Raw genomic sequence first — 12449 nt, 5'->3', positions numbered from 1 at the left:
TGGAGCCTAATTATTATTATTTTTTTAATTTTAATTTTTAATTAGAAGATAATTACGTTACAGCATTATGATGGTTTCTGCCATACATCAACATGAATCGGCCATAGGTATACATATGTCCCCTCCCTCTTGAACCTTCCTCCCACCTCCCTCTCACCTCCCTCCCAGAGCCTAATTATTCAGCAAGCTCATGGAGCACCAGCTGTGCTGGCCATAGGGGAATGGGAAGCAGGCAGGTAAAGAAATCAGGAGGAAATTCCCTGGTGGTCTCCAGGACTTGATGATTTCACCACCATGGCATGGGTTCAGTCCTTGTTTGGGGAACTAAGATCCTGCAAGCTTTGCGGTGTGGCCAAAAAGAAATTGGGAGGCAGGGAAATGAGTGCCACTGTGTGTACCCAGGTCATGGGAGTGGGGTAAGGGGACATTCATTGGCTGCATCAGGGCCAGGGCTCTGGGACAGTTATGTACAGGGGATTTGAGTTGGGCCTCAGAGATTACATAGAGTTCTTCAGATGGGGGAAGGCTGTTCTAGGCAGAGTACAAACATGAAGTGTATTTAAGAAATAGGAAATAACACTGGGAGACCTTGTCTGGTAGTAATCATAACATTTGTTGAAAGCTTATATGTGTGTGTGTGTGAGTTGCTCAGTCATGTCCTACTCTTTGCGACCCCATGGACTGTAGCTCGTCAGGCTCCTCTGTCTGTGGAATTCTCCAGGCAAGAATACTGGAGTGGGTAGCCACTGTCTTCTCCAGGGGATCTTCCCAACAGAGGGATTGAACCCTGGTCTCCTGAATTGTTGGCAGTTTCTTTACCATCTGAGCCACCAAGGAAGTCCTGTTGAAAGCTTACTACCTGCCAGGTAGCAGGGCTCAGCAGGTGGTAGGTACCTGACGAGGAAGTTGACTCAGAGGTAAAATGACCTGCTTGCGGTGACAGCTCTGTCACTTATATCTGGACAGTAGGGTCAGGATGAAGCCTTCAGAGTGCCTGTGTGGATATCATTGCGTGGAACTGCCTCCTATCACGGCATTGGTAAGGCTTTTGGGTGTGAGGCCTCAGAGATGTTTGGGCTTCCTTCTCTAATGTCTGGTTCTCAAGTGAATCCATCTGCCCACTGGAGTTGAAAACTGAATTCAAGTCTCTTGCTTGATGGCTGCAAACTCAACCCAGGATTTGTTAATTAGTTCATTTGTACATTTGTTCCCTTAGAAAACATGTCAGATCCTGGGATATAGAAATATTAAGACTGTTCTGCTGCCCTTGAGGTGCTCAGTGATCAGGGCTGAACTCTTGGGGTCTGGTGGAGGTGAGACCTGGGGCTCTGTCAGGTAGCTTAACAGGTACCACCAGCAGAGGGAGCTGGTGTACAGGATCATTAATTCAGGTATATCTCACTTTATATAGTAGGTGTGTTCCCTGCAGATGCTGTGAATTCAGATCTTATGACTCTGGGAAATTGCCAAGTAAAAGAACTTTGTGATGAATATCCCTGCAAAGCATATCTTTACTTTCAAATTGATCTTTTTAAAACTGATTCTTGACTGATTTGGAGGTTGCTTGACCTCTTGAGAGTTTCATGAAAGTACGTGTATACACACAAAATTTTGCATGCAGTATCAGAGGGTTTTGGACTCATGAGCCTGCTCTTGAACCCAGGCTTAAGACCCTATAATCTTGTGGAATGGAGTTTTAGATATTGGGTTTCCTAAAGGAAACCTTAGAATTGTGCAGTGTGGCTACTTTTCTTTTCTAAGGTCCTGTAAAATGAAAGCAGGTATTTTCATCAATAATAATACCACTAATAGCATTAGAGTTTCAAAATGTTGTAAATGAGTTTAAAAAACACATGTTCATCTGAAAAGGAAGTGTTGTGGAGAGCCTTTTTTACTTTATGTTCATGTGCAGTGTTCCTAGTCCCTGGTTGGTCAGATTTCTTTCTAGGGATAGGATTCAGCCTCTTGTATCCCTCACCTGTGCCCACCTGATGGCCCTCTGAGGCTAGATTCAGCCTAGGCCCGTGATGGTGTGAAGGAGGCCTGGGGTAGGAGCTTAGACAAATTTCAAGAATCCCAGCCTCTTTCCTCCCCAACCCCCACCTTGGGGCTCAATGGTAGCTCATGATGATGTGTGATAATGAATGGATTTCAATTACTGTGTGCTCCTATAGGTCTTTTTCATATATAAATTCATTTAAATCTCCTAGCAACCCTCTGTGTTACTTTTGTTACCCCCATTTTACAAATGGGAAAATTGAGGTACAGATTAGGTTAAGTAACTTGCTCAAGGCCACATGTACTGCTCGATGGGAAAGTCCATGCGCTTACCTACTAGACCATGCTTTGTTTGGCTGCTGTAGAGAAACTGATTCTCTTCTCGGAGGCCACTCTGAATTTAGGAAGAAAGTCTTAAGCTGACTGCTAATGGCATTCTTTACAGAACAGGCAACAGATTTGTTTGGTCCTGGGACAAAGACTGTAAATTGGTAGTCTAAGGACAAAATCTAGCCTCTAGGCATGGCATTTGACCTGTGCGGTATTGAACATATTTTTGTAATTATTTGCCAACATTAAAAAAATCAGAAGAGTAAGTGAAAAAGAAAAAAAATCAAGAGGATTATATAAAATATCTTGGCTATCCTGGCTTATGTTTCTGACTGACTCTGAAAGTGAAAGTTAGTCATTCACTTGTATCCGACTCTTTGTGACCCCATTGACTGTAGCCCACCAGGCTCCTCTGTCCATGAAATTCTCCAGGCAAGAATACTGGAGTGGGTTGCCATTTCCTTCTCCAGATGACTGACTCTAAGCAGCAAGAAATGAGTAGCAAGTGATCTTATATACCCCAGTCCCCACCACTCCCTACTGCCTTTTGAGTGTTGGCTTATCATTAGGCTCACACATCTCATTTTGGTATAATCTAGCCAACTTAGCTTATTTATTGACTTAACTTGTCTTCAGAGATATTTATGGTCTTGAGTCTTGTCTGAGGAAAGCCTTTTCAGGCTAAGGAGCTTATAAATTGGGTGGACAAGTCTCCTTAAAGCCCCAGGAAAATTGGAGCCTCTGCTTTCATCTCTGAGTATTGTATGGCCTGTGTGGGGGAAGTGGACCAATCGTCTTTTCCAGAGTAGGGAGAGCTACTTCCTGGCTGTCTGGTCAGGCTATCAGCCCCTCCCAGTCCCTGGAGACCCAGAAGAGATTTTGAACCTAAGACTAGCTTCTAGAATGAGTGTGTTATCACAGAGGGTGAAAAGCTTCTTCCTGGCTGCACGCTTTAGGTCCTTTTGTTCTCTCTTCTCAGATGTTGGGGTTTCTTTTGCACTGGCTGAGAAATAAAAGTCAGCTTAGGAATGTGGGTTCCAGATAGAATTCTTAGCTGATGCCCCCCGCTCCCACTACTATTGAATGATTTGTGTTTCTCACCAGTGTTGGTTCCCCCTTGATGATTGATCAGCCATGATCTTTGACTTCTGTGGCAAAAAGATGATGTCTTTTCTTCTGTTTCTTTCTCTGAGGCCTCAGAGATGGCTGCTAATGGTGGCTCATGGTAACCAGAGCCCCTGGGATTAGAGACACTCCTCAAAGTATTAATATTAATGTCAGTCTCCAGATGGCTAGGTTTTAGCTTTTACCAGAAATTCTTTTCTTTTTCTTTCATTCATAATGTACGTTTTTAAATTGTGGTAACATATATTTACCATTTTCATTAGTTGGTTAATTATACTGACTAGATCACCAGCTTAGAATCTTGAAGAAAGAAGATTCTTCAAGAAAGAAGATTTACAATTTTCACCATTTTTTTTTCTTTTTTTTTCTTTTCTTTTCTTTTTAATTTTCACCATTTTAAAGTGTACAGTTTAGTGGTATTAAGTACACTCACAGTATTGTGCAGCCACTATCTCTGTCTAGTTCAGAACTTTTTCATCACTTTAGGCAGAACCACCTGCATTCTGTCTTTATGGACTTATTTATTCTGTATAGCTCATATATCTAAGAGTTGTAAGTGTAGGGAGTTCCCTGGTAGCCTGGTGGTTAGGATTTGAGATTTTCACTGCTGTTGCCTGGGTTTTCAGTGCCTATTTGGGGAACTGAGATCCTGCAAGCTACATTGCATGGCCGGGGGGGGGGGGGGGGTTTTGAGTATAAATTTAATCTTAAGTGATTGGTGTTGTGTTTTTTTTTTTTTTTTTTAAATAAACATTACAGGTTACAGGATAGAAAATGTCTCCTTCCTCAGTTCTCACTTCCTGGAGAATAACCTCTGTTAGTCATCTGCTGAACATACTTTTGGAGCTTTTTCCCTCACATCAATGTATATAAACATATATATATATATATATGAATTTTTTAAAAAAAATTGGTTCATACTTGCTTTTGTCCCTTTAAAGCTTCCTTTTTTGTGTCTGTTTCTTTTTTAAAAATACTTATTTAATTTTGTTTATGCTGGGTCTTCGTTGCTGCATGCAGGCCTTCTCTAGCTGCAGTGAGCAGGGGCTTCTCATTGCATTGGCTTCTCTTGTTGTAGAACACAGGCTCTAGGCTTACTGGCTTCCGTAGTCGCAGCATGTGGACTCAGTAGTTGGGGCTCTGGGCTCTAGAGCACAGGCTCAGCAGTTTTGGCTCATAGGCTTAGTTACTCCAAGGCAGGTGGGATAGTCCCAGATCAGGAATTGAACCCCCATGTTTTCTGCATTGGTTGGCGGATTCTTCCCCACTGAGCCACTAGAGGAGCCTGACTCTCTTTTAAGACAATTATTCTGTTAGGGTTGCAGGATATTGGCCTGTGTGCAATGGGAAAACAGAAAATTGGGACATGAAACATGCTTTCCTTCTATTTTGATTTCTGTTCTTAGCTGTTTCCGTGCGGTCTTGAGCAAGTCACATCACCTTTCTGTTTGAATGAATGAATGAATGTGAAGTCGCTCAGTCGTGTCTGACTCTTTGCGACCCTATGGACTGTAGCTTACCAGGCTTCTCCATCCATGGGATTTTCCAGGCAAGAGTCCTGGAGTGGGTTGCCATTTCCTTCTCTAGGAGATCTTCCCGATCCAGGGATTGAACCCGGGTCTCCTGCATTGTAGGCAGACACTTTACCATCTGAGCCACCAGGGAAGCCTCACCTTTCTGTGTACTTATCTGTAAATCTAAGATATTAGACTAAACGTGCTGTGTTCCTCCAGGGCCCGGATTCTGTGGTTCCTTGGCCATTCTTAAGTGTGTAACTGATTGACATCAGAGTATCTTCACTGTAAAATAAGGATAATAACAGGGACCTCGGTCACTGAATTATTGTGTGGGACAACGAGGTAATGAGCACCTAGCTCTCTTAGTAAGCCCTCAGAGAAAAATTAGCCATTCTTAGATAGCAGGCAAAGGAGAGTCAGACTGACTTTGACCAGCTCCCCACTGTTCCTGTGCTCTTTCCCTGCCTTTCAGCATCTCTATCCCTGCTTAAGGGTTAATGATTCCCACCTGTATTAGTTTCCTAGCGCTGCTGTAAGAAAGTACCATAGACTGGCTCAAACAACAGAAATTCATTGTCTTTTGGTTCTGAGAGCTAGAAGTCTGCAAAAACTATGCTTCCTCTGAAGCCTCTACGGGAGGATTTTTTCCTTGTCTCTTCCAGCTTTTCTTGGTTGCTGGCAATACTTAGAGTTCCTGGGCTTGTGGCTACCTCCCTCCAGTCTCTGCCACAGTTTTTACACTGGCAGTCTGTGTTTCTGTGTGTCTTCTCTTCTCATAAGGACATCAGTCTGTAGATTAGGTCTCATTCTAATCCAGTATGACCCATTTTCCAACTAGGTCATACTCTGAAGTTTTACATGCACTTGAATTTTGAGGGGCAAAGATTCCCTGGAGGAGGAAATGGCAACCCGCCCCTCCAGTATTCTTGCCTGGGAAATCCCACAGACAGAGGGGCATGGAGAGCTACGGTCCATGGGGTCGTAAAGAGTCGGACATGACTGACTTGAGTGCTTGTGTGTTTGTGCACACACACATGTGCTGTTCAATTCAGTGCATTGTCTTTTTCCCTTTTCTTTCTTGGATTGGCAACTATTAATCGGTGGACAGACTAACTCATAGTGAGATGGGAATTGGCCTGCATGCTGTTCTTCCTTGAAGAGTCTATACTTTCGACTAGAACTCAAGGAGAGAGCTGAGGCTCCTGATGGGAGAGAAGGAGGGCATATGGGCATTACTCTAAGTAGTTGTAAATGACTTGAAAATAACCAGATGCGTTGCAAGCTTGTGAGGACTTGAGCCTAAGTGTGTAGTCACTACTGAGATAGGAGATGGGAGAGTGTTTGTTAGATATGTTTTTGCCAGGTGATTCTGCAGCTGTCCTTGTTAATTAAGATAATGGGAAGCTCTCTTTTACATGATTCCATGCTCCCTTGGCTGCCAGAGTATCTGGCTAAGGGTGGAAACACCAATGCACTGTGGATAACCATCTTTCTTATTGCATGGAACTGTGGGGGCCTCACAGAATTATGAGACTGGTGGAGTTGTCAGGCTACATGGAATTATGGGGCCTCAGAGTTATGCAACTGGTGGAATTGTGAGACTGCATGGAATTATGGGGCTGCATGGAATTATGGGGCCACATAAAACTGTGGGTCTGCATGGAATTGTGGGATTGCATAGAATTGTGGGTCTGTGTGGGATTATGGGACTGCATAGAATTATGGGGCTACATGGAATTGTGGGTCTGCAAGGAATTATGGGGCTGCATGGAGTTATGGGACTGCACAGAACTATGGGGCTGCATAGAATTGTGGGGCAGAGTGGAATCAAGGAGCTGAAAGAGACAGTGAGGGGTGCCTGCTTTCAGGTGTTACCATTTTTATTTTCAAACACTAAAAAAGAGATCAGTGGTATTGCTCTTTCATCAAAACCCAAATGGGAAACAATCTAAAATAAGAGTGTATCACCCAAACAGGTATTATCTTTTAAGACCAAAGGTTCTGGAATCGGGCTGACTCCCCTGCACCATCCATTAATCAGCTGACCGCTCTGGGGGAATACAGTAAAATAGGGATAGAAAGAATCATGTCTCTTCGAGTTTAGTGAGGTGACATATTAAAAAAGCCTTAGAACAGGGCCTTTAAGTGCTCAGTGAGCTACAGCTGAGCTCGCTGATACTGTGGAGTGAGAGCAGGCTCATTAAGGGTTAAGTGTGAGAGTGTGTGTGAAACTCACGACTTTAAAAGGAAGGTGCAGCTTTTCTCCCTTGGGGTCATCAGGTCTGGGCCCAAGAACACACCTGCTTATCTAAGTTGCCCTTCCTGGGTCTTGCTCTTTTGTGAAACAGTGAGATGTAGAACCCAGACCTTCAACACTGTTGGCTTTTTAAAAGTCATCATACCCTGCCTGCTTCAGGGGAGCCAGAAGGTGGGAAGCCAGTGGGAGGGCTACAGCTTGTTTTGCTCACACCCTGAAGATGACCCAGAGTATAGAAAACAGAGAACAACCAGATTCAGCCTGGTCAGTGGGTCAGGCCTCCAGTAGTTGCTGAGGCTGTTCTGCCCGAGGCTGCATGTTATACTGAGCCCTGGGTTTGGTATTTTGGATGAGCTGTAAATGGATAGAGCATTGATGCAGGGATAAATGAGACAGGCCTGTCACCTAAGGAGCCAAATAAGCCACGTGTATTCTGAGTCCGCTGCTGGTACCACCTCAGGAGAATGTAGGAGACCAGTTAGGGGCAGAAGATCTGAGTTCTAGACACCTGTGTACCCCTAGACCTGAAAAATGGATATGTTGGTCCATGCCATTTAGGGGTCCTTCTGGCTTAAAATTACCTTCTTGGTCCCTGAATCACATTTTTATCCCCTCTAGTTGTATAGCTAAATCAGCTTTTATTTATTTTATTTTATTTTTTAAATTAATTAATTACTTTTTTTTTTTTTTTGCTAAATCAGCTTTTAAACTGTCGTTCCAACTAAATAAACTTAAAATTTTTTTCCCCCTATGCTTAAAACTTGTTAAATGGATGAATTCTGCAAACAGAGAATGGGAACAGCGTATCCCAACTGGAAATATGGCATAAGCCAAAAGAGATTGACTGACATTTGTTTCTGGTCCCAGGTGGCACTAGTGGTAAAGAACTTGCCTGCCAATGCAGAAGACGTTGGCACAGTCCATAGGGTCACAACGAGTCAGACACTTAGCATGCATGCACGCAACGTTTATTGAGCATTATCCACATGCCAAATACCTTTCATGCGTTATGATCCTGGCAAGATGGGGACAGTTATTATTCCATTTCTTAGACAGGAACCTGAGTCTCAGTGAGATGTGGTGATTTGCCCAAATCATGTAGCTAATAAGCTTTTAATCATGATGTTTGCTGTTGTTTAGTCTCTGAGTTGTGTCCAACTCCTTTTGTGACTCCAAGGAGAAGACAGGGCTCCTCTAATCCATCAGGCTCCTCTGTCCATGGAATTTTCCAGGCAAGAATACTGGAGTAGGTTGCCATTTCCTTCCCCAGGGGACCTTCCCTACGCAGGGATAGAACTCGAGTCTCATGCTTTGGCAGGCGGATTCTTCATCACTGAGCCACCAGGGAAGCTCCCTTTAATTGTGATGTACTAAGACAAATGTGGTGTGTTAGTTTCCTGTGGGCTGCCATAACAAATGACCACAAACTTGGTGGATTAGAACAATAAAAATTTATTCTACAACAGTTCCAGAGGCTAAAAGTCAGAAATCGAGGTGTGCTCCCTGGGAAGGCTCTGGGGAGGATCCTTCCTTGCTCTTCCAGGTTCTGGTATTGCCTGGAGTTCTTTAGCTTGTGGCTGTGTCATTCTAGTCTCTGCCTCTGTCTCTCCATGGCCTTCTCCTTTATGTCTCTGTTCAAATCTCCTCTCCTTTCTCTTTTTTAAAAAAAATTTTTATTTATATTTTGCTCTGCTGGGTTTTTGTTGCTGTGCGGACTTTTCTCTAATTGTGGCAAGCAGGGGCTCCTCTTCATTGTGGTGCACAGGCTTCTCATTGCAGTCGCTTCTCTTGTTGTAGAGCACGGGCTCTAGGGGACATGGGCTTCAGTAGTTGTGGCACATGGGCTTAGTTGCTCCGAGGCATGTGGGATAGCCGCAGCTCAGAAACCAAACCCATGTCTCCTGCATTGGCAGGTGGATTCTTTACCACTGAGCCATCAGGGAAGCCCCCCTCCTTTCTTTTGTAAAGACGTCAGTCACTGGATATAGGGTCTACCCTATCCAAAATTACTTCTTTTTTTTTTTTTTTTTTATTTAGTCGCTCAGTCGTGTCCGACTCTTTGCGATCCCGTGGACTGTAGCCTACCAGACTCCTCTGACCATGGGATTCTCCAGGCAAGAATACTGGAGTGGGTTACCATTTCCTTCTCCAGGGGATCTCCCCAACCCAGGGATCAAACCCAGGTCTCCCGCATTGCAGGCAGACGCTTTAACCTCTGAACCACCAGGGGAGCCCCCAAAATTACTTCTTAAGATCCCTTCACTAATTACATCTGCTCAGACCCTTTTTCCAAGTAAGGTCACATTCACAGGTAACAGGAATTAGGACTTGAACATATCTTTATTTATTTATTTTTGTCCACACTTCGGGGCTTGTGCACTTCCGTGACCCAGGGGTTGAACCTGGGCCCTTGGCAATGAAAGCGCAGAGTCCTAACCACTGGACCGCCAGGGAATCCCCTGAACATATCTTCTTGAGAGATGCAGTTAAACACAGTACAGATGGGTTTTTGCAGTCAGGCACAAGAAGAACTAAAGAGCCTCTTGATGAAAGTGAAAGAGGAGAGTGAAAAAGTTGGCTTAAAACTCAATATTTAGAAAACTAAGATCATGGCATCCGGTCCCATCACTTCATGGCAAATAGATGGGAAAATAGTGGAAACAGTGGCTGACTATTTTCGGGGGCTCCAAAGTCACTGCAGATAGTGATTGCAGCCATGAAATTAAAAGACACTTACTCCTTGGAAGGAAAGTTATGACTAACCTAGACAGCATATTAAAAAGCAGAAACATTACTCTGCCAACAAAGGTCCGTCTAGTCAAGGCTATGGTTTTTCCAGTAGTCATGTATGGATGTGAGAGTTGGAATATAAAGAAAGCTGAGTGCCAAAGAATTGATGCTTTTGAACTGTGGTGTTGGAGAAGACTCTTGAGAGTCCCTTGGACTGCAAGGAGATCCAACCAGTCCATCCTAAAGGAGATCTAGTCCTGAATGTTCATTGGAAGGACTGATTGAAGCTGAAACTCCAATACTTTGGTCACCTGATGCAAAGAGCTGACTCATTTGAAAAGACCCTGATGCTGGGAAAGATTGAGGGCAAGAGGAGAAGGGGACGACAGAGGATGAGATGGTTGGATGGAATCACCGACTCAATGGACATGAGTTTGGGTAAACTCCGGGAGTTGGTGATGGACAGGGAGGCCTGGCATGCTATGGTTCATGGGGTTGCAAAGAGTCAAACGCAACTGAGTGACTGAACTGAATTGAACAAGATGGTTGGGCTGGAGTGGAGGGAGGGATCTTGGGAGACCCAAGGTGCATTGATGCCTGCTTGCAGGGGTCCTTACCTGTGGCCAGGAGGGACCCCTGAGACTGCTGAGTTCCCCACAGCAGCAGCCTGAGCTAGTCCGTGCCGTGCTACTCTCCCTCTACAGGCCTGTGGTTAGTGCCGCTTTGCTGATGCTTGCCTCCGCTTTATTGTCACAGTGTTGATATTTTTAGTCACAGTTATAGATGCAGTTTCTAATTATTAACGCCGCATTCTGGGGAGCATGGGGCCTGAATCCATTGTTGACTAATTAAGCTTTTTGAGAGAAGTTGGCATCAGGAAGAGCGGAAGCCCAGCTTATCCATTGTCTGTGGTTATCTTGTTAGGTCAAAAGCAGGGCAGTTTCTAGCAGAAAGGGCCTGGTGACCCCAGTCTTTCTCTTTCTAGAAACCCTGCCCTGTGATTTCCTACTAAAAGGCTTGTATGGTATAACCCAAAGAGTGCTGGGCTGGTGCAGGCACCCAGGCTTCCTCGTCTCTGCTTCTAAGAGCCCCAGGGAGTGTATAAATTCTGGCAGAGCCCAGGGAAGCCAGTGACATGATTCCCTTCAGCGCAATTTATTTCTCAGAGAGAAGAAGTCCAATTAGAATAATCTCCTCTTCCTGCAGCCTGTCACATACAAATGAGAACACAATACTTCCCTGAGGGACAGGGCCCAGAGCGCCCCCTGGTGGCCACTGACAGCCACACATGGAGAGGTATTGCTTCCTTCAGGGAAGTTTGTGAGATGCCCCGACTCAAGGATACTTGGGGAGGTGTCTGTTAATTTTAATTATGTCTTAATTATTAATATACTTATGACTTCAGTAATAGATTTTGTAACCAGACATTACTCTAAAGAGGCCTGCCTCACTTTAATGCTTGTGAGTCACCAACTCCAGCTCTGATAGTGAAGTGACAGGAAATCTTGAGACAGTTCAGAAGGAAACTCAAACCACACCAAGGCAAGCAGTCATTATTTTCAGTCATATGCAGAGCAGTCTTTGTAAACTGGTCACCCCATGGCCCAAGCCAGCCCACAGATATATTTGGCTCACAAGTGTTGTTTATTTTTTTTTTTTTAAATGTTCAGTCGCCAACATTTGAAATTGGAGAGATTTCAAATAAAACTCTGGATCTTAGGTTTCTTTTGGAAAATCAGAGATCTAGTGGGGCTTTTATTCCCACAGGAGGTTAATAGGTTGAAATTAGGAAGCATCTGCTATCTTTAAACAGGGCATGTGGTCTCTAGTTTGCCATAGGTGACCACACCACTCTCTTATCTTTCTGGTCCATTTATATTTTTCATTTTACCTGATTGGTTCCTAGAGGCATTTGAGTTTGTCATCCCCAGCCTAGAGTTAAAGATTGGGATGAGGGGTGGGGGCAGAAAGTCCTGTGGAAGTCCTCTGCCCTGCCCCCCCCCCCCCCCCACCATATGGCAAGGTATCTGTACATATATTCATAACCATATAAGCTTTGGTTAAACATGCACTATCTTCCTGAAAAGCTCTTTTTTTGTTAATGATTTTGGGGGGTGGGCAGGAAACATTATTTTTAGATAAAACAAACTGATGTATTGTGAAGGAGGGTGTGAAATTCATATGGGTTAGTAAGAACCATGAAATGTCAACAAAACTTCATCGTTGTGCAGGCCCAATTTGGTCATGCAAGCCTCTTCTGTGATATGGGGAGGGGGGTGCAAACCTCTTCTGTGATTTGGGGGGAGCTGTTTGAGATGCTTTATAAAGGCATTAGTAGTCAAATTAGTTCTTTCTTATTTGCAAGGAATAGGTGACAGTGATTCACTTCTGTATTTGTGAGTTGAATGGTAACTATAAGCCCAGATTTTCTCCTAGGTGTCTTTTTAATAATGGGGTAGGATCAGCTGGAGAGGTTGCTACCACAATTTCCT

General features: G+C 44.1%; 1 protein-coding gene across 10 annotated transcripts in view; it reads left to right on the top strand.

Moving 5' to 3' along the window:
• The window catches only part of KDM2B (lysine demethylase 2B), a 115113-nt gene that overhangs the window by 54546 nt on the left and 48118 nt on the right, over positions 1–12449 (top strand). The gene's annotated exons all lie outside the window — the stretch shown is intronic.

This window comes from Cervus canadensis, chromosome 1 (genome assembly GCF_019320065.1).
Source record: "Cervus canadensis isolate Bull #8, Minnesota chromosome 1, ASM1932006v1, whole genome shotgun sequence".
NCBI lineage: Eukaryota > Metazoa > Chordata > Mammalia > Artiodactyla > Cervidae > Cervus > Cervus canadensis.
This window is presented reverse-complemented; position numbering and strand designations above follow the sequence as displayed.